This window comes from Lagopus leucura, unplaced genomic scaffold (genome assembly GCF_019238085.1).
Source record: "Lagopus leucura isolate 7727_CA_CO unplaced genomic scaffold, USGS_WTPT01 Super-Scaffold_100004, whole genome shotgun sequence".
Lineage (NCBI taxonomy): Eukaryota > Metazoa > Chordata > Aves > Galliformes > Phasianidae > Lagopus > Lagopus leucura.
In genome coordinates, this window is record NW_024962264.1 from 7,131,832 (window position 1) to 7,149,776 (window position 17,945).

A 17,945-nucleotide genomic window follows, 5' to 3' on the forward strand; every position below is an offset into this window, starting at 1 on the left:
GCGTCAGTCTGCCATCACTTTCATAACACTAAACCTTTTTTTATAAAAGTTCATCAATTATTTCATTTCTTTTTAAATCGAATTGATTCAATTTAATAGAAAACTTCAGTCACACATGCTCCTTTCAATTTTAATTTTAATTCTATTTTTTACTGTTAATAAGTACAATTCTGTACAGGGCCCAGAGCACAGAAAACCTGTTTAAAAGGCAAGCAGCTTATATCTTTCTACCTTCTTGATTTAAAATAAGCTTAGCTGAGACACTCCCCTGCATGACCCTTTTTCAGGGATGAACTTGCACATTTCCATTTCCTTGGCTAAATTGTGGGAATGGCATAATCTTTAAACTTAAACATACAGTATGCATTCCTAATGTGTTCCTTCGTAACAATGAATCATTTTAGAAACATTCCCTTTGTTGTGCCCCTTGCCTATGAGGATTTTGAAAATAAGCAGTTTCTTTAAAACCAGTCATCAGTTAAAAGAACAAGGGTTTGGAGTACATTGTTTTATTTCCTATCCACAGATATCTTCTTGAACTCTGTGGAGGAGACCCCAGCCACATCTGGCACTTTCTAAAGGGGAAGCAGAATGAACAAAAGCAGGCTGCAGTGGGTGCATTGTAGCATAAACTGCATAATTTGAAGAGGCAGTCAATTAAACCGAGGAATTAGTTTTTGCATTTAGAGTCAGCACTTCTCGGCTCAGATGGTTATTGGAAAAAAAATGTTTTTCAGCTCAATACTGCTCATTGCCTCAAATAGGTACATCTGAAATGTCTTGTTGCCAAAGGATATGGAGTGTGTGTGTGTATGTGAGTGGGTGGGGATGTGCAGTCCATGGCCATAGTACTATAACCACAACTGTTTTGCCCCACTGAGTTAGCCATGCAATTGAGCATGCTAACTGTGACGCTGAAGGAGTAGGCAAGGAAGAATTTTGATGTACTCACTTTCATCTTGTGTTCTTACAGAGATGGCTAGGGTTAATAGGTGTGTTCTTCTGTATCATACAGTTAGTAGTCCCTGAAAAATATACTGGTAAGAAAAAGTTATGAAGAAGCATAAAACTAATCTGCTTGGACTCAGCGATCCTTGTTGGCCCCTTCCAGTTCAGGATATTCTTTTCGATTCTATGAGGAATAAATTTCCAAGGTCCTGTAAAAGTAATCCCAGAGGAAGACATCTGAATTGTCAGCAGAGCAGTAGTTCCTGCATTTCACATCACGTGTTTTTATAAACGTTTTGTGCCAAAAATTTTATAAAATCACTAGGCAGCTTCATGAGACAGCAGTGTGTGCTCTTCTCCAGGCATATCTTTATTCCTACATCCCTGATCTCAAAAGGGCTAACAACCATGAAGGGGCTGAGAAGGGGTGACATCTTTCTCTGATCTCGCAGAGAGACCAGCAGTCCTCCAGAACAAGGATTTAATCATAAAAATTTAATCATCAAAATGAGTTGCAGAGAGGCAGAACTGTAGTTTTCTAATCCTTACTGCTTTTCATTAAAAAAAAAAAAAAAAAAAAAGACAAGTTGTTCAGAGGTGTATATCTTGATTAGAAATGTCTGCATCAAAAATACTTGCTTGTGCAACCTCAAGCACATATGCAGTCTGTTCTGGGCAGTCACTTGAACCAAGGAACTGGAGTCTGTAGGTGTACCTCAAGTGACCTCTGCTGTGAGCTACAACACTATATGTAGTGCACAGGATTAAAACAAAATGCTTGTGATAATCCCTTATCTATAAACTAGTAACTGTAGCTATGTGTCCTTAACTGATAGTACAGATCACCTTTTTTACTATAAATTAACTCCCATTAATGTAACTCCCATTAATATAAAACACAATTTTCCAACCTTGACGTAGTCTGTGACCATGCAACCGAAATGAAAGCATGGATCCAAGCAAAAATTCTTCATTTCTATAAGCTACATTTAAACCCCAACGGTAAGTGCTCAGCATTTCCTTGTGGTATCTGTGTTAAGCTTTCTGGGAAAGAGAAGCTTTAAAAAATGGCATAGCACCCCAGAAAGCAACATTTATTGTCTCAAAGGCATGGAAAAGTCCCAATCCACAGCAAATTTCATACCGTTTGAAAATGAACCATAGTCTCAAGCCTGAAAGCTCTCTTTGAATATCCTCCAAGGTTTTTATAACTCTGATACGAATTTGGATTCAGATGTTGTGACTGGCTCATCTGAAATGAAGCACAAACACATATCCAAGTATTCCAAACTTTGCCAAGCTATCCAGATTTGGTTTGACTTTATTGATTTCTTCTTCATTCTTAAGCTAACTCTTTTTCTTAAACAAAAGTGTTTTTTTTGCTTACGGCAATAGTGTTAAAATAATGTGCTAGAAAAGAATTTTTCCCACACACTTTCCATTAAATGTACTATGAGCCTTTGTTTGCCACTTTCAAATTACATGAATAATTTCTTGCCGTTTTATGCAATTAGTCACACTTTGAATCAGTCAGCTTTCAGAGGGAGAGCCATTTTTATGTCTATGTGCATGAACATGAGTGGATTGGTTACTAAACCTGGTTATTTTTTTTAACTTATCACTGAATATAAGTAGAAATTAATGTTCACGATATAAAACATATAGGGTTTTTCTTCTTCCTTCATCTTTTAAAGGAGGAACATCCGAAAGAGCATAGTGGAGTGTTCCCATGTATGCGTGGAGGAAAAAACTGAATTATTTCAAAAATTGTTACTTGTCATGTATGGAAGTGGAAGTGTCATGTATGGTCACAGCGTAAGGAAGGGATGCCATACTGAGGGACCTCAACAGACTAGAAAGGTGGGCCCGGGTGAGTCTAATGAGGTTCAACACAGCAAAGTGCAAGGTTTTGCACTTGGGCCGGAGGCATCCCAGGCATATATACGGACTGGGAGGCGCAGTCCTTCAGAATAGCCCTGCAGAGAAAGATCAGAAGGTCCTCGTGAAAAAAATAACTGAACGTGAGCCAGCAGTGTGCTCTTGCAGCTCAGAAAGCAGATGGTATCTTGGGCTCCATCAGAAGAGGGGTGGCCAGCAGGGACAGGGAGGTGATTGTCCTTCTCTACTCTGTCCTCATGAGGCCCCATCTGGAGAACCGTGTCCAGGTCTGAAGCCCCCAGTACAAGAAAGAGGGTCTGGAAGAGGGCCACAAAGATGATCAGGGGGCTGGAGCACCTCCCCTACAAAGACAAGCTGAGGGAGCTGGGCTTGTTCATCCTGGAGAAAAGAAGTCTGTGGGGTGACCTCCTTGCAGCCTTTCAGTACCTATAGGGAACCTACAGACAGGAGGAGAGTCAACTCTTTGAAAGGGTAGATGACAGCAGAACCAGGGGAAATGATATTAAGTTGAAGGAGGGCAGATTTAGGTTGGAAGTCAGGGGGAAGTTCTTCACTGTGAGAGTGGAACAGGCTGCCCAGAGAGGTTGTGGATGCCCGTCCCTGGAGGTGTTCGAGGCCAGGTTGGATGGGGGTCTGGGCAGCCGGGTCTGGTATTAAAGGTTGGCAGCCCTGCCTGGGCAGGGTTGTTGGAACTTGGTGATCCTTGAGGTCCTTTCCAATCTAGGCCATTCTATAATTCTCTGTCTTTGAGAATGTTCCCTATAGAACCAAATGGTATCTTCATTCACAGGGGCCGTTAAGGCTTAGAAAGTAAAGTTGAGGCAATCCAGTTGAGTAATTTTTGGAATAATGAGCCCTGGCACTTTAACATCTGGGCAGCTGTGTCTGTAAGATGTTTTTGTTGTTGATTCCTTCAAATCATCTAAGAGTGAGTTTCATTATTTTGAGTCATGCAGTATTTCAGTAGAGAGAGTGGTGAGACTTTGGACAGGCTGTCCAGAGAAGTTGTGGATGCCCCGTCCCTGGAGGTGTTCGAGGCCAGATTGGATGGGGCCCTGGGCAGCCTGCTCTAGTATTAAATATGGAGGTTGGTGGCCCTGCCTGTGGCAGGGGGTTGGAGATTCGTGGTCCTTGAAGTCTCTTCCAGCCCTGGCCATTTTGTGATTCTGTGCATGGGTCTGAGTGTGCCTTTTTTCTGTGATTGCAGAGCATTTGCTATGTCCAAATCTTAGTTCCAGTGCGTATCTAGGTTCAGATGAAATCTCAAGTCATAGTAAATCTTCACTAAATTTCCCTTGAGTTCATAGAGATGTTTTAGTATTCCTTTTCCAATTGCCAAGCTTTTTCTGTCCTTTTGGCAGTGAGAAATGCTTGCTATCCAAGTTAAATAAGTTGAGTAGCTGTGGAGTAAGACTCAAGCTGTCTCATAGCTAAATATCCTTAAACTGAAGGTTAATAAATAATTTTTATCCATTCTAATATCTCACCATTTATTTACTTATTTTAATTTTGATGAAACAAAAGATCGATCTCGTGTTGGTTAGAAGTCAGGAAACTGAAAATGTACTTACACTACATAGGAAATTGCAACTCCAAGATGTCCTGCAGGCATCAATTGCAGAAGAGTGCAGAAAAATTCAGAGGGGTTAAGTCCATCTTAAGCCACCAAATGCAACTGTTTGAAAGCAATGCCTTGCTCTCACAATTAGCATTTTCTGCAGTTACAGGGGCTTATGATACCGCTGTATGCACCCCACTATGTCTTTTAACTGCCAAGCAAGTGAAAGCTGCCTTGTCTTTCCCTGCTGCGTTTTGTCTGCTTGTGCTGTATTCCCCCCATGCTCCTCCGAAACTTCTGCTTTTAACAGAAGCACTGAACTTTGTTCCGTATAGCCAGCCTTGGCCTGCTAGTTTATTTCAATAGTCAGCCACGTGATCCCTGCAAGCATGAATTTTCTCTTTTCCTTAAGTGTTCCTTCAATACATCCTTTGACAGAATCTCTTGATTCCCATTCATATTTTGTAGGGGTAGTTCACAACAGATCACATTTTTGAGATACTCATCATTGGTTCCTCAATATCTTGTGACTCTACCAATACAATACTAGTTTTAGATGGTATCCCATCTAAGGTTTATTATAAAGGAGCTCCTTGTAAACATCTACAAGGCTTCCACATCCTCCTTCTCCAAGTCCTTCTTGAAACAGGAGATAAGATTTGAAGTCCTGTGTTTGCTACCTTTTTTCCTAATAGTTTTTTTTTTAATTCTTTGCACTTTGTCTGCATTCATCTGTTATCTTTCAATTTACTTAAATCGCAAGACGTTTATGGTCCCACTCACTTTTTTATATTTACTGCTTTTATAGAACAGAAATATAAGCCATGCCTAAAACTCTAGTATGTGTCATGATAACAGTAATTAAATAGCACCAAAATATGTACTGTAGGAAAAAGCAGATGTGTCAAATACAGACCGGAAAGAACTGTTTCAGTTTTATGATGCTCCTGATAGAGAAGCTTAACATTCAGTGCAGTTGTTTTGTTTTGGCTTTGTGTGTGAAATGCAAGTTTTTATTTGTTTCTCTATTTGTTACCTCAGAGGATGTGTCAGCAGTGAACAAAGAGGAGGTTTTAGAGGGAGTTAAACCGGCTGTATGGGTAAACTTTAGAAGTAGCACAGGGACTTTTTTTTTTCCTAGAGATCTCCAGGCAACTGTGTGGATGTCATTACAGTCCATGAATGTAAAGCTGCAATCCATTAAAAGTCTCTTCACAAACTGAAGGGAAAAGCCAGCAAGAATTGTTTTAAACCCTCTGATATCAGGAAATCTGAATTTATCCATTTAAGACCATTTTCTTGGTCTCATATGTTAATAATTTCTAATTTAAATTACCAGCAAAAATATAACAGAGGCTACTGTTCTTGTGTTCACATATTGTATATGTTGCCTTCTGTAGAAAATAAGGAACTGCAGGGTTTGTGTACAATTTCTTTTTCTGTTCGCTGCATGATTTAGAAGAACCTAGTAATCCAAAACCTAAGCACATTTATGAACCATGCTTCCTTTAGAGAAACATATTCTGTGTTTCAGTAATAGGCAGAAAATAATTTTAGAACATAACTGAAGATACAATCACAATTTAAAAGAAAATCTCAACAAAGGTCCTGATCAGAGCATTCTGTGTTCTCCAGAGTGATTGCCATTTTCCTTTTTCCATTGTTCGCACTTACATGACAGTAAGACTCTCAATTGAAAGTGGATGGCAAGACAAGCATGCCCAATAACACTTCACCACTTTACCAATACTTTAATAAAGTTGAAAGATCAATTCAGTTTCTAGCTTTTCTTGGAGAGGTGTTGCCTAACAAGATACAGAATGATAAATGCTGAAAACCACTAACATATAAAGTGCTACAGATTTTTTTTTTTTTAATGTAACTGTGTGATAAAGCAAGCTTCTATAGATGAATCAATGATGCAGCTGTCCTAAGTCATCTAGAAAAGTAAAAAATGAAGTCAGTAGTAAAGAATAAAATGCAAATATTACTGAATACTGGAACATTTTTCTTCCCATATTTCACCTTGAATTTTTACTTCTTTGTGTCAGATGCAGCAAGGTGAAAATAAGATGTGTGAGCTTAGTTTCTGCCTATACCACAGTAGAAGTGGGTTAGTGAACCAAGAGAACTGAAATGTGTTCTGCTTTTAAAACTAAGTATACTTTGCCAGATAAAAGCATGTGCTGAGTATCATGTATGAACTATGAAAAGAACATTGTGGTTATAATTCACTGCTTGCTGTCTTTGAACATGTAAGGGTGGAACTAAGAAAGAGGAAGGGAGAAGTATTGCTGCTCTGTTGCCAACCTAATACTAATATGATAGGTCCTTGAAGACTTTGAAGTCAGGCTGTTAATGTATGGCACACTAATTCTATGTATTATAACCAGGTCACCCTGTACTCAATTTCTTCTTACGCTTAATTTGTCCCTAACACTGTCTGTTCATTTTGGGATTACTCTAGAGGTGCAAGTTTTGTTCTGGACTAACAGGCTATAAATTATCCATGTCTACTGGCAAAAGAGAAGTCCACACCCTTCTCTTTACTTCTCTTCCTCTTATTCCTCTTTTCTTTGCTACTCTGATGTAGGTTCACTACTCAGGTGCATGATGTTGCTGTTTGCTGCCTTCTCTGAGAAGATGCTACAAATCAGAATAGAAAGAGAAAGACTTCTGCACCAGTTTGTCATTGGCTGAAGACACATGAGCCTACAATTGATCAACATAGTCTGTTCTTAAGAATAGTCTTACATTTCTTGCTAGTATTGGTCTAGTAATATCTTGATGTTGTTTGATCTTATCTAAACCAACACAAATGCCTTCTTGCCTCCAGCTTGCATAAAGTATCCAACTGGTGTGAAACTCTGAAAGGTAGTTGCCATCAACTATTATGGTCTTATCTTTTTTGTCCTTTGTTCTCCATGCTATGTTCTTGTAAGGTAATAAATTGAAGTGACTTATTGTCCGCAAATTACCTTTTGGTGTTCTAAGTTATCAAAAGTTGGTTTACCAAAAGCTTTAAAAGAACAGCCCCCAACTTCTCTTAATGACCAAAGCACTACTTTCCTTTGAGGATATACATCACCTGTATAAGTCTTGATACCTGTCTGGGTATATCCAATAAATTTTTCTCAGGAACTTGGACCCATTCAACCTCTTCATCTTGCAACTGACAGAAGCAATAATTCTTTAATCTGACATACCCAACTACTTAGGTAATGTGTGTTCAAACAACTTCAGTGCAGACTACCAAAATAAGACACTTTATTGTGCGTGTTTCTTTGTTCTGAAACAGCATAAAAGAAAAATATATGTCATGAAGTTCACGCTTTTATATGTTGCAGGGGGAGAGGCTCAAGTAAAAGTGTTCATAAGCACAATATTAAGTGCATAGAATTATTCTCTGCTGTGAGTCTGGAGGGAAAAACATGAAATGGTTGTGGATATTAGAATTCTTTGATCCTTACAAGTTAAGTAATTGAGATTTGTCACTGCTAATAACAGAACATACTGGTTGTAAACAACACCTTGGTAGAGAGTCCAAAGTACGTAGTTTCCCAGTATTGGAAGTAAATGCAGTGTGAACATGGCTAGCTATGGCACGCAGAAGTGAATACATCCAAGAACTCTTGTGTTTCTATGTAGCACCATAGGGTATGGTCAGCATTGCCAGTTCTCAGCACAAAACCAGATGACTGAGATGCTGGTGGGTTTGTTTGGAATTGTTCTTAACTCTGTGGAAGGCTAATGCGATTGTATTAGATGAATGCCTAAGGTGAAAGGATAATTCATGTTGGAAGGGATCTCAGTGGGTCTCTAGTTCTCACTCAGAGCAGGATCATCTTTGAAATCAGACCAGGTAGCTCAGGGTGTGAAGAGACGAGGTCTTGAAAGCTCCAAAGATTGAGACATAAATCTCTCCATGCAACCAGGTAATACTCTCCTGAAAGGGAAATTTGGATTTCAAATTTGGTCCACCTGTGCAATCTTAAATTTAACCTTTATTTCAGAGTATGTATTTTACAGATCTATTTGTGTGTGTGTGTGTGTGTGTTTGTGAAAAAGTTGCAATAGCTGTATTTGTAAGCGATGATCCTTCTTCCATAACACTTCTTAGCTAGAACAGCTTGCTAAGAACAAAACTGATGCAGAGGTTGGAAAATCTGTGTATTAGAGATAGATGTAATTCCCTCTCCCCAGATGTTTTCCCATAGACATCATCTTTCTGGCCTTGGATGATTCTCTGAGACCTGTATGCTGAAATTAAGGGCTCTTTATCCTGTATGAAGATATTCCAAGGATATCATTTCACTTAATTTGTTAGAAAATAGATTGAATTTGGCATCAAATACTATTTGACTCCATGGAAACAAGAAGCCTCTTCTCCATTCATGTTGTGTCTCTGAAGTATCATCAATACTGTATTCCTTATCCTGCTATTAATAATTACGAGCTTAATCCAGGATTAAATGTTAATTTAATCCTGTTTCATCAAACATTCATAGTAGTCTGTTTACCTCTCCAAAGCATTAAAATAAAGAAATTAGGTAAGTTTAAGGAAAGATCATAGAAGTAGATCTTCTTTGTAAAATCTTTGCTAGTAATAGCTCTCAAACATAAATGGTAAAAGACAGAACTCTTGCAGTACCTAATGATTAGATAGAATTAGTTGAAAAGCTACTGTTTTAACTACATTTAAAAGCTACTTCAGAATAAATATATGTTAATGTAACACATGTAGAAACATTTCACCAAGAAAAAATACTGCATGCAATTATTTTGTTTTCTTTTATTTTGTTTTGTTTGAGAGAAAAAAAGATAGTATTCTCCCTTCTTTGGTTCATTAATCATTCCTGGATTTCTGAGATATGTACAGCCTTATTCCCACAATCATCTTTGTCTAAAATATACATACACTATCAGAGTAAGGAATGGTACTAGTTTGTCATCCAAAATCAAATTTCTGATGGAAGGATTTATACCTGTGTCATTTCCTTCCCTGCACCCATGTGCTGAAATTGACTTACAGTCTACATCACAACCTTCTCACTGTATTTTCTTCCTAAAGTGAGGAGATGGATTATTAGCATGCATACCATACTCTGGTCATCAGAGCTACAGTAAGAAAAGAGAAAAAATGTTGTCAAACATGGCAGAATCTGCAAACTTGCATCCATTTGTATGTTTAAACACAGACAAACTGCTGTAAGAAATGCAATTCACACGTTTCAAACATTGGCTTTTGACTTCTACCAGCAAGGAAGAGATCTTCAACTTTAACAGTTAATATAAAATATTTGTGTGCCTGGTGAATACATAAAGTTAATTAGAACAAAATTGTTTGGCTTTCCTCCTATCATTTGTTCAGCTCAACATTTCTGTATGCATAGGAGGGAGGTGGTTTTAATACAGGGGCAATGCTGGTTATAAGCTTTTCTCCTGGAGAATTTATCCTGTGCTTGGTATGCATTGTTTTTACAAGGCTGAACTTGTTATTTGGGGCACAGAGCACAGTTTGCTTAGCACAGAGGTCTTGTTTCTGCTATCATGCAGGGGAGATTTGGGCAGAGATAAAATGAAGTCACTGTGAAATGTCCCATCTCAATATAATGCATCTCGGTTAACAGCAGGGAGTCACAGTAGTTGAAATAATTAGATAAGACTTTGTTCCTTTCACCTAAAGGAGAAGCCATGTGGTGGCAAAATACAAAGGAAAATTGCTAGGCCATATGTATTGCAGTTCTCTGTTTCCACAGAGTTATTTTCTTCTATAAAATGCTTACCATAAGATATTGATATCTATAACAAGGAATGTTTATACTTTATTGGGTCAAAACTATAGGCACACATTTCATCTTAAGCCTACATCATGACTGTCAGTATGTAAAGTGCTTCAAAATGGACTTTAAGAAAACAGACAGCAGTATGCCACTTCTTATAGGCAGATTCTGCCACAGTTTTCAAAGCAAAAGTCAAAATGCAACATTTTTTGATGTATTTCCCAGTAGACTGAGGATTGATTTCTTCCAAGATATTCTGAAGCAAACCTGTATTTATGAGTTCATGAAAAGTTCATGTAAACCAAAGCAAACATTTTGAAACTATGCTAATTATAAATCGAATAGAACTTCTTACAGCTCAGTTACATGAAAAAGAAAAGGAATAAAAGCAGAAAAAAAAATAAAAATCAAGAGAATTGGATGATGTTTTCTTTTGTATTTCAGCTTCATCAGTGAAAGGATTCTGTCTCCCAAGCTAGCTGCTTTAAGTGGAGCTTCGCTCACAGATAGGTTCAGACCCGGAGGAGCAAAAGTCTTTAAGTCAAGGAATTAAAAAGAAACTTAACAAGGTCTAAAGAGAATACAATAAACATTGCTTGAAATGAAGAAGAAAGGGCAAAAACATTTTATGTGCACTCTGTCAAGTAGACAAATTGAAATGACCAGAATGACAGAAACAATAATTAAGGCAGCAATAATTATTTTATATTTATAAATGTATGTATTTATTTATATATGAAAATTCTCAGACTCAAAAGGAAAGCAGTAAAGCAAAGTGGTGACAGCTAGAAAAGTCAAAGTCATGATGTTTCTCATATGATAGCATCAGCTCTGTGCAGCTGCTTGAAAAATTTGCATGTAATATCAAGAGAAGAACATCTGCTGCTCAGTATGCAGCAGGCCACCAAAGCTGCTGTAGAGAAGAGGTGGGAGGAAGAGATAGATAGGAACTAGACCATGATAAGCAGAACACGAAGTGGCATCCCACTGAATGGCATGACCTCTATTATCACTTTTGAAGTCATTTACTCCCACTTCTCCTTCAGTGGCGAGCAGTCACTGTGATGGAGGTAGCTGCCATAGGCAAGTTAACATGGTAGTCAATCTCCTAACGTGGGATGATTTTCATTGAACAAGTGTTTTCTGCAACATGAAATAGACGTTTTCAAAGTGACAAAATCCTTTCTATGAACTGAGGAACAAATTACCTATCCCCTCCTTCCAGCCAGTACACAGCTAATATGGAGAGGCAGCATGGCAAAAGACTCCATCAGATACAAGAATGATGGCACAGAGTAAATACACAAGGATCTGTTTGTGAGCAGTCATGCATAATAAGAGAGATGAGCGTTTTTTATATATACATATGTATATATATATACATGTATATATTAATACTGATTCAGGCATATGTTAAAACTATCTTAAAGGGCTTTAAAAAAAAATAAATCTGTTTCTCTCAGTAAATTCTTTAAGTTTTAATGGTTCATTACGCTGAGCAGCGAGTTTTGAAATGAAGTTGCAACCTGTACAGTTCAAAGAAAAATACATGTGTTTTTTTTTTCCTTTCTAAGTATCTCAGTAATTCAGAAATTGAGTCTTAAGAGTATATCAATTATTATTTACAAGTCGTGTGTTTTACTTCACTGTACACATACACATGCATAAACCATTAGAAACCATTTTGTTTAAAGAGTAGTATGCTACTTTTCTTTTTATTTCCTTTATTTTCACACACTGATAGTTCTTGTCTTCCCTTAAATAATTGTTCTGTCAATAAATATTAAAGCCAAAGTAGTACTAGTGGTCATTTCAGGAACACGTTTGTAATGCAGCAGTGCTTAAAAGATGTTGTCAGATCAGCTATACTTGGTTTGAGAGCAACGCAATTGTCTAATAATCTAATAATAATTTAAAAATCTGTGACACCATCTGTGCAAATGCCTGACAGAGGCTGTGCTTTCGCACAGTATGGCTTGCCTACAAAATGATTTGATGTCTATGGTGGGCAGCTGTTTTTACAAGTTTTGTTATCAGAATTATCTTTCTTTGTCCTCCATATTATGTGCACAGAGGTCCCTATCTGGGAAAATGCTAACGAAGACAGTATGGCAGTTACAAAAAGACCTTGTACTGACTTCGTGCAAGAATTCTGATTAATGGATTCAGTGGAAATGGTATGAGCCAACTTTTAAATTACAGTTTGGATAATTTTGTCAAGTCTAACATTATGAAATACCAAAAATGGTTATTAGGAATAGCAGAATCTAAGACTTTTCCTTATTTAATCAGTAAACAGAAATATTTAGAAAAAGAATTGCAGATTTGTATTACTGTCACTGAACTGTTTGTTGTTTTGTTTTTCTTTTGAAAATATTTTCTAATTTTGAGCAATGAACAAAACTGTTCAAAACCTGTTCCCTGTTCTGCTGCAGACCTGTAAACCTGTGAGTGTGAGTTTGTGTGAAGTGAGGCGCTAGCTACTGTATGCACGCAGTCGTAAATCATTCAGAATTTCAGCTTATTCTAGAAAGTACAGTGGATTGCTACTAAGGATTTTTACAAATACTCTCAGCTTTCTAGTTAAGTTCACTTTATCTGCAGGGGTTGAAGAATAAATGGTAATGTGAACAGAGGTGGAGGAGTGAGATCCCAGGGATGCTGCTTGGGATGTATAGCTGAATAGCTTATATAGTTGTACGAACTGAATATTCACAAAAGCAAAACAAAACAAAAAAGTTGTTTGACCAGCTAGAGTGCAGAAACCTGCCATAAAGCACTATTCTTCTTTTACTCTTATTTCATTGGTATGTCAGCACTCCATAGGAGAACCTGAAAGATGGTGATTCTTGGTTCTCTGTCTGGACCCAGACAGCAAAGAAGGCTCAGAACAGATATGTGCCATAGAAACAGAATGAAATAAAAACATTTACAAGTTGTGTTTATTGCTTCCTTCATATCATGTGCTTTGTTCTAAGCCCTAACCTGAAATCTAAAATGCTCGGTTATGGCTGCAAATACACACATGTAAAAGGAAGACTTTCTAGAAATTAATACTTTCAGAGCATTCTGTGGTGTAGTGACTTATGTATGTGTATATAAAAAACACTTTGAAAAAAGAGTTTATATATAAACCACTTTTCAAAGGTGTGTCATGTAAGAGACTTTCTGATAGAGAACTTCTCTAATATTAATATTTGCCTCTTGTGAGTCATAATTCATTTTGTCACAGACTGCAGTGGCAGTGCTTTGCTTTTATTAAGATAATAGCTTTGTTGACTAGCAGTGTTTGGAGCTATTTCATAACAAGGGTCACCATGTGCTTCCTTTGTCACCACGACCTTCGTATTATGTCTGTACTTTCTACTTCAGTCTAACACACTGCTTTCATTTACTTGATGGTTCCATGGTTCAACAGCACTTAGAGAGTTGTTGACAGCAAATGGGAAAGTTTGAAAACACTGCTCTTTAAAATAATACCTTCTGTTACATTGTGTTCTAAATTTATTTCCTTTCTCTTTTCTTTTTAAAAGGAAGACAATTGCATAAAAAGTAGTTTTTTGTTTTTTGGTTTTTTTTTTTGTTTGTTTGTTTTTGGTTTTGTTTTGTTTTTCCTTTGATTCAACAATTTTATTTGATTTCATTTCATTTTCACAAAATCACAGAATCACAGAATGGCCAGGGTTGGAAGGGACCTCGAAGATCATGAATCTCCAACCCCCTGCCACAGGCAGGGCTGCCAACCTCTGCATTTAATACTAGATCAGGTCGCCCAGGGCCCCATCCAACCTTGAACATCTCTACAGACGAGGCATCCATAACCTCTCTGGGCAGCCTGTTCCAGCACCTCACCACTCTCATAGTGAAGAATTTATTTTACTTTTTTCTTTCATTTCTTTTCACCACAAAATTCACCTCTTAGGTCATAGGTGGCCAACGTTTTGGTTTGTCTGGGTCTCAGTGACTGAAGAGGAATTGTCTTGGTCTGCATGTACATAAGTTACATCAAAAGTAATGGCTTGTATTTGTTTCCATGACTTTCCCTGGCTTTTTTTTTTTTTTTTTTTTTTTTTTGGTGAAACTAACATATCAGTGTTTTTTAGTGAAAGTAGCTACAATTCTTAGCAATTTCTCAAGGTGTGTTTGTCAGAGACTTCTCATGAAAGTTTACTCTTCCTATCTTTCATCCTTGAAAACAGTTGACTGCAAATGTACATACTGCCAGAAGGCACTGTCATAAATGAGGTCTGATTGTGAAGCAAGGGATATTTCTCTCTGTAAGATAGGGCTTATAGAAGTCTGGTAGAGATGCATGATCAAATTTTTCTTCAACTTGTGTATCTGATTGCAACTCAGTACATTTCATTTGAAAATTCTCAGGTAATTTATGTCAACTGAAAATAGAATCATAAATATATTTAAACAAAAAAAGTGATTATTTTTTCAGCAGTCTTGAAACCTGTTCTCAGATTGATTTATCTGAACAAAAATCAATGCTGCATTATTTGTTGCTGTTCACAGGACTGTGTTGAACCAGTGTATCAAAATGAATGAAATTATTTGCAGTAACTTAACACTGCACTGCGCTATACTGAGGTCAGATAGTTACCTTCTAACTGCAAGTTAGTACATCCAGCTTTGGGATGCTGTAAGTGCAGTCCGCTCATTGTCATCAATGTGAGAGCACAGTCTGGAAAATGACCACTGTGAGGTTATCTGTGTGCCCTGGTTGTCCCTGATACTGTTTTGTCCTGTAGGAGCTGTATCTTCTGAACTGTCTGTGGCAGCCTTTGCCACAAGTGGCAACATGTAAATACGTCAGGATGCAATGAAAAAAAATTATCTTGCAGATGGAATGTTGACTTGTGAAAATGATCTCATGTACAGACTCATGGGATAATAGGGGCACAGAAATCCACATCTGTGGACTGTACAATTTAACAGAAATGTGGAAACCTTCCAGAATTGAGTGCAGTACTATATTTTTTAATTAAATTAAATTATTTTAACTCACGATTAGCCCTTCAGTATTACTTTTACAACCAAAGGACCTGTTTTTCACCATTCATTCTGAATCATGAATGCATGCCAGAATTTCATGATTTGTCTTTTTAATAAACTGCAAGTGTTTGTGGTGTCATCTCCCTTGACAGATTTGATACAACATGAAACATCTTTTACACCTTTGGGAATGTTTCATTATTTTTCCTGTTTCATTTGATGACAGTCTGGTCTGTTTTGGACAGAATAACTATTCAGCCTTCACACCACCCTAAAGCACAATAAAGCACTGTAGTATTAAATCTAATTCTAATATTACTTGCTGTCCTATTTACTTGTGACTGTTTTCTTAAAAACCTTGGGATTCTCTATGCCATCTCTTCTTGCATTTTTAAGCTGTTTTTCAACCCATTTCAAGCAGGGATCAAAGCAGTTGAATTTACTTTATTGAAGTGAATTTACTCCATTAAAAGTTTAAAATCACCCTCATGTAGTTAATGTAAGTGACTTTTATATGTTCTACCTTTACTTGGTCTGTCACTGGCATTCAACTCATTGGATCTGCTACAGAAAATGCTCTTACAGTGCCTGGCTGTCATCAAGTAGTTCATGTCCAGGGCAGTGCGTTCTCTTGTTGTATCCTATCCTTTTGAACATTTGTTTCAGGTGATTTGCTCAAGTAGGAGGAGACAGTTGGATGTAACATTTGTTGTTTCAGTGTTTGTTTTAGCGCTTCTTCATTTCAGCAGCCTTTTCATGCATCGCTTCGTTACTATAGCTTATGTTATCACTTATGCACAGATGACACATGGATCTATAATTCTGGATGGTCTGCTCAGATTTTGCCTTTGTATTTCTCTGCCTGCAACATCTCCATAACTGGATGAATGGTAATCCTTTATTACAAACAAATAAGTCAAAAAGGATTCTTTTTAATCCTTTTGTTTAGTTTTTTTGTTGTGGTTTTCTTTTTTTTTTTTTTTTTGCTCGTGAGTACTTCTTGTCCCAAATACTGCATCTCTTTTCCTACTTCCTGCTATGGTATAGGAATTTTAAAGTGTTGAATATAGTTCATTATATAATCAGTGCCTTGCAGTTCAAAATGTGATTTTTTTTTTTTCTTCCATTTTTTTCTCCTTCTTCCATTGGCAGACCTTAGAAAAGAAATCCGAGAAATATCTGATCCAAGTTGTCTGAAAGTCAAGCAGAACACCAATTTTTTTATAAGGCTACCACTTCTCAGGCCGGTGACCTAAATTTTAGGTTACAGCAAATACAAAAGCCACACTCCTTTACTCCACGTGCAATCCCATTTTTATTATTTGATTTCTTTTTTTTTTACTTGCCCTGAGTATCAATTTATTTATACATTTTTTTTCCTAAACTGTAGAAGGCATAAAAATTGTAGAAAATATTTTTGAATTGAGCTTTCTCTGTAGTACCTTCTATGCAATTAAAAGTCATCAAAATATAATGCAGTTTGTCAACTTTTAATGTACTTTTCATTTTGATTTAGACTTGATCTTCAGTTAATTTTTGCAGAATATTTAATCTTCCACTGTATACTCTTTTATTTAATTTTTGGCTCAGTCCATGTTCTTTTCATTCAGTGCACACTTTATGTTAAAAACGTTTAAATTACTTAATGAGACATAGTCACAGGTTGCTGACATTGCTGTAATTATTGCTTTACTGTCTTGGCAGTAGCATGAATAGGTGTTTCAATTCTCAACCAAAGCTATTCTCTCACCCTTACAAAATATCAGTTGTAATTTTTTTTTTTTTTTTTTTTTGTTCAGGAAGTTCCCAGTGTGATAACCATAAATATATACAATTTGTACAGTGTCACTAATAGAATCCTGTTTAGAAGGAATTATCCCCTCTGAATTTTTTAAGTGGTGTGTAGGCATGCAGTAAATTGACTAATCTTGTGCTAGAGTTATGGTGAAGACAACACCAGAGTGATTCTTGAACTGAGCTTGCCATACAGCTTCAGGACGAGAGATGCAAATCCTGCAGAGAAAGCAATAAATGGTTAAATTTGGACATAGGTGCCTGGAATTTCTGTGCATCCACAATCCAGACATGCAGTTAGAGTTCTGGCTGCATGTTAATGTCTGTGGAGCAGTTGGCAACCGGTGTGGGGAGCAGGCAAGATAAGGCTACCAGAAGGAGGAGGTTACTGGTACCTGAAATAAGCAGCACTGTAGTTCCATCTGCAGGGCCAGCAAGTCATGAAGGATGGGACTGTTGTAAATTGACAGGTGCTATGTGCCAGTACTCTCAGTGGGTCCATAGTGCAAGAATTCTGTAGTCACCAGGAAATTCAGACAGAGAGACACTGTTCTTAAATGACTGTAATGACACATGATGGAATTGTGACACAGAGCCTTATCACCATTCTGGTAGAAGTCCTTGAAAATGAGAATTGAATTCTCATTGCTTTGGTTTTGGGCTTCTGACAATAATAACGCCAATAGATACTCATTTCTAATCCATCTCTACAAATGCTGCTAGTTCTATAAAGTCGTTGAAATGCTAGATACCAGATGCAAGAAAGGTTTTTTTAAATGTCCTTGTAGATGATGAGAATTTCTGTCATCTCAATGGCCAATGGCCAAGGTATGATGTGAAGGTATACCTGGAGTTGTGAGCAGACAAAAAAATAAGAGGATATACGGCTCTTATTTTAAGTAGAAGATAGCAGGAAAAAGAAAAGAAAAGAAAAGAAAAGAAAAGAAAAGAAAAGAAAAGAA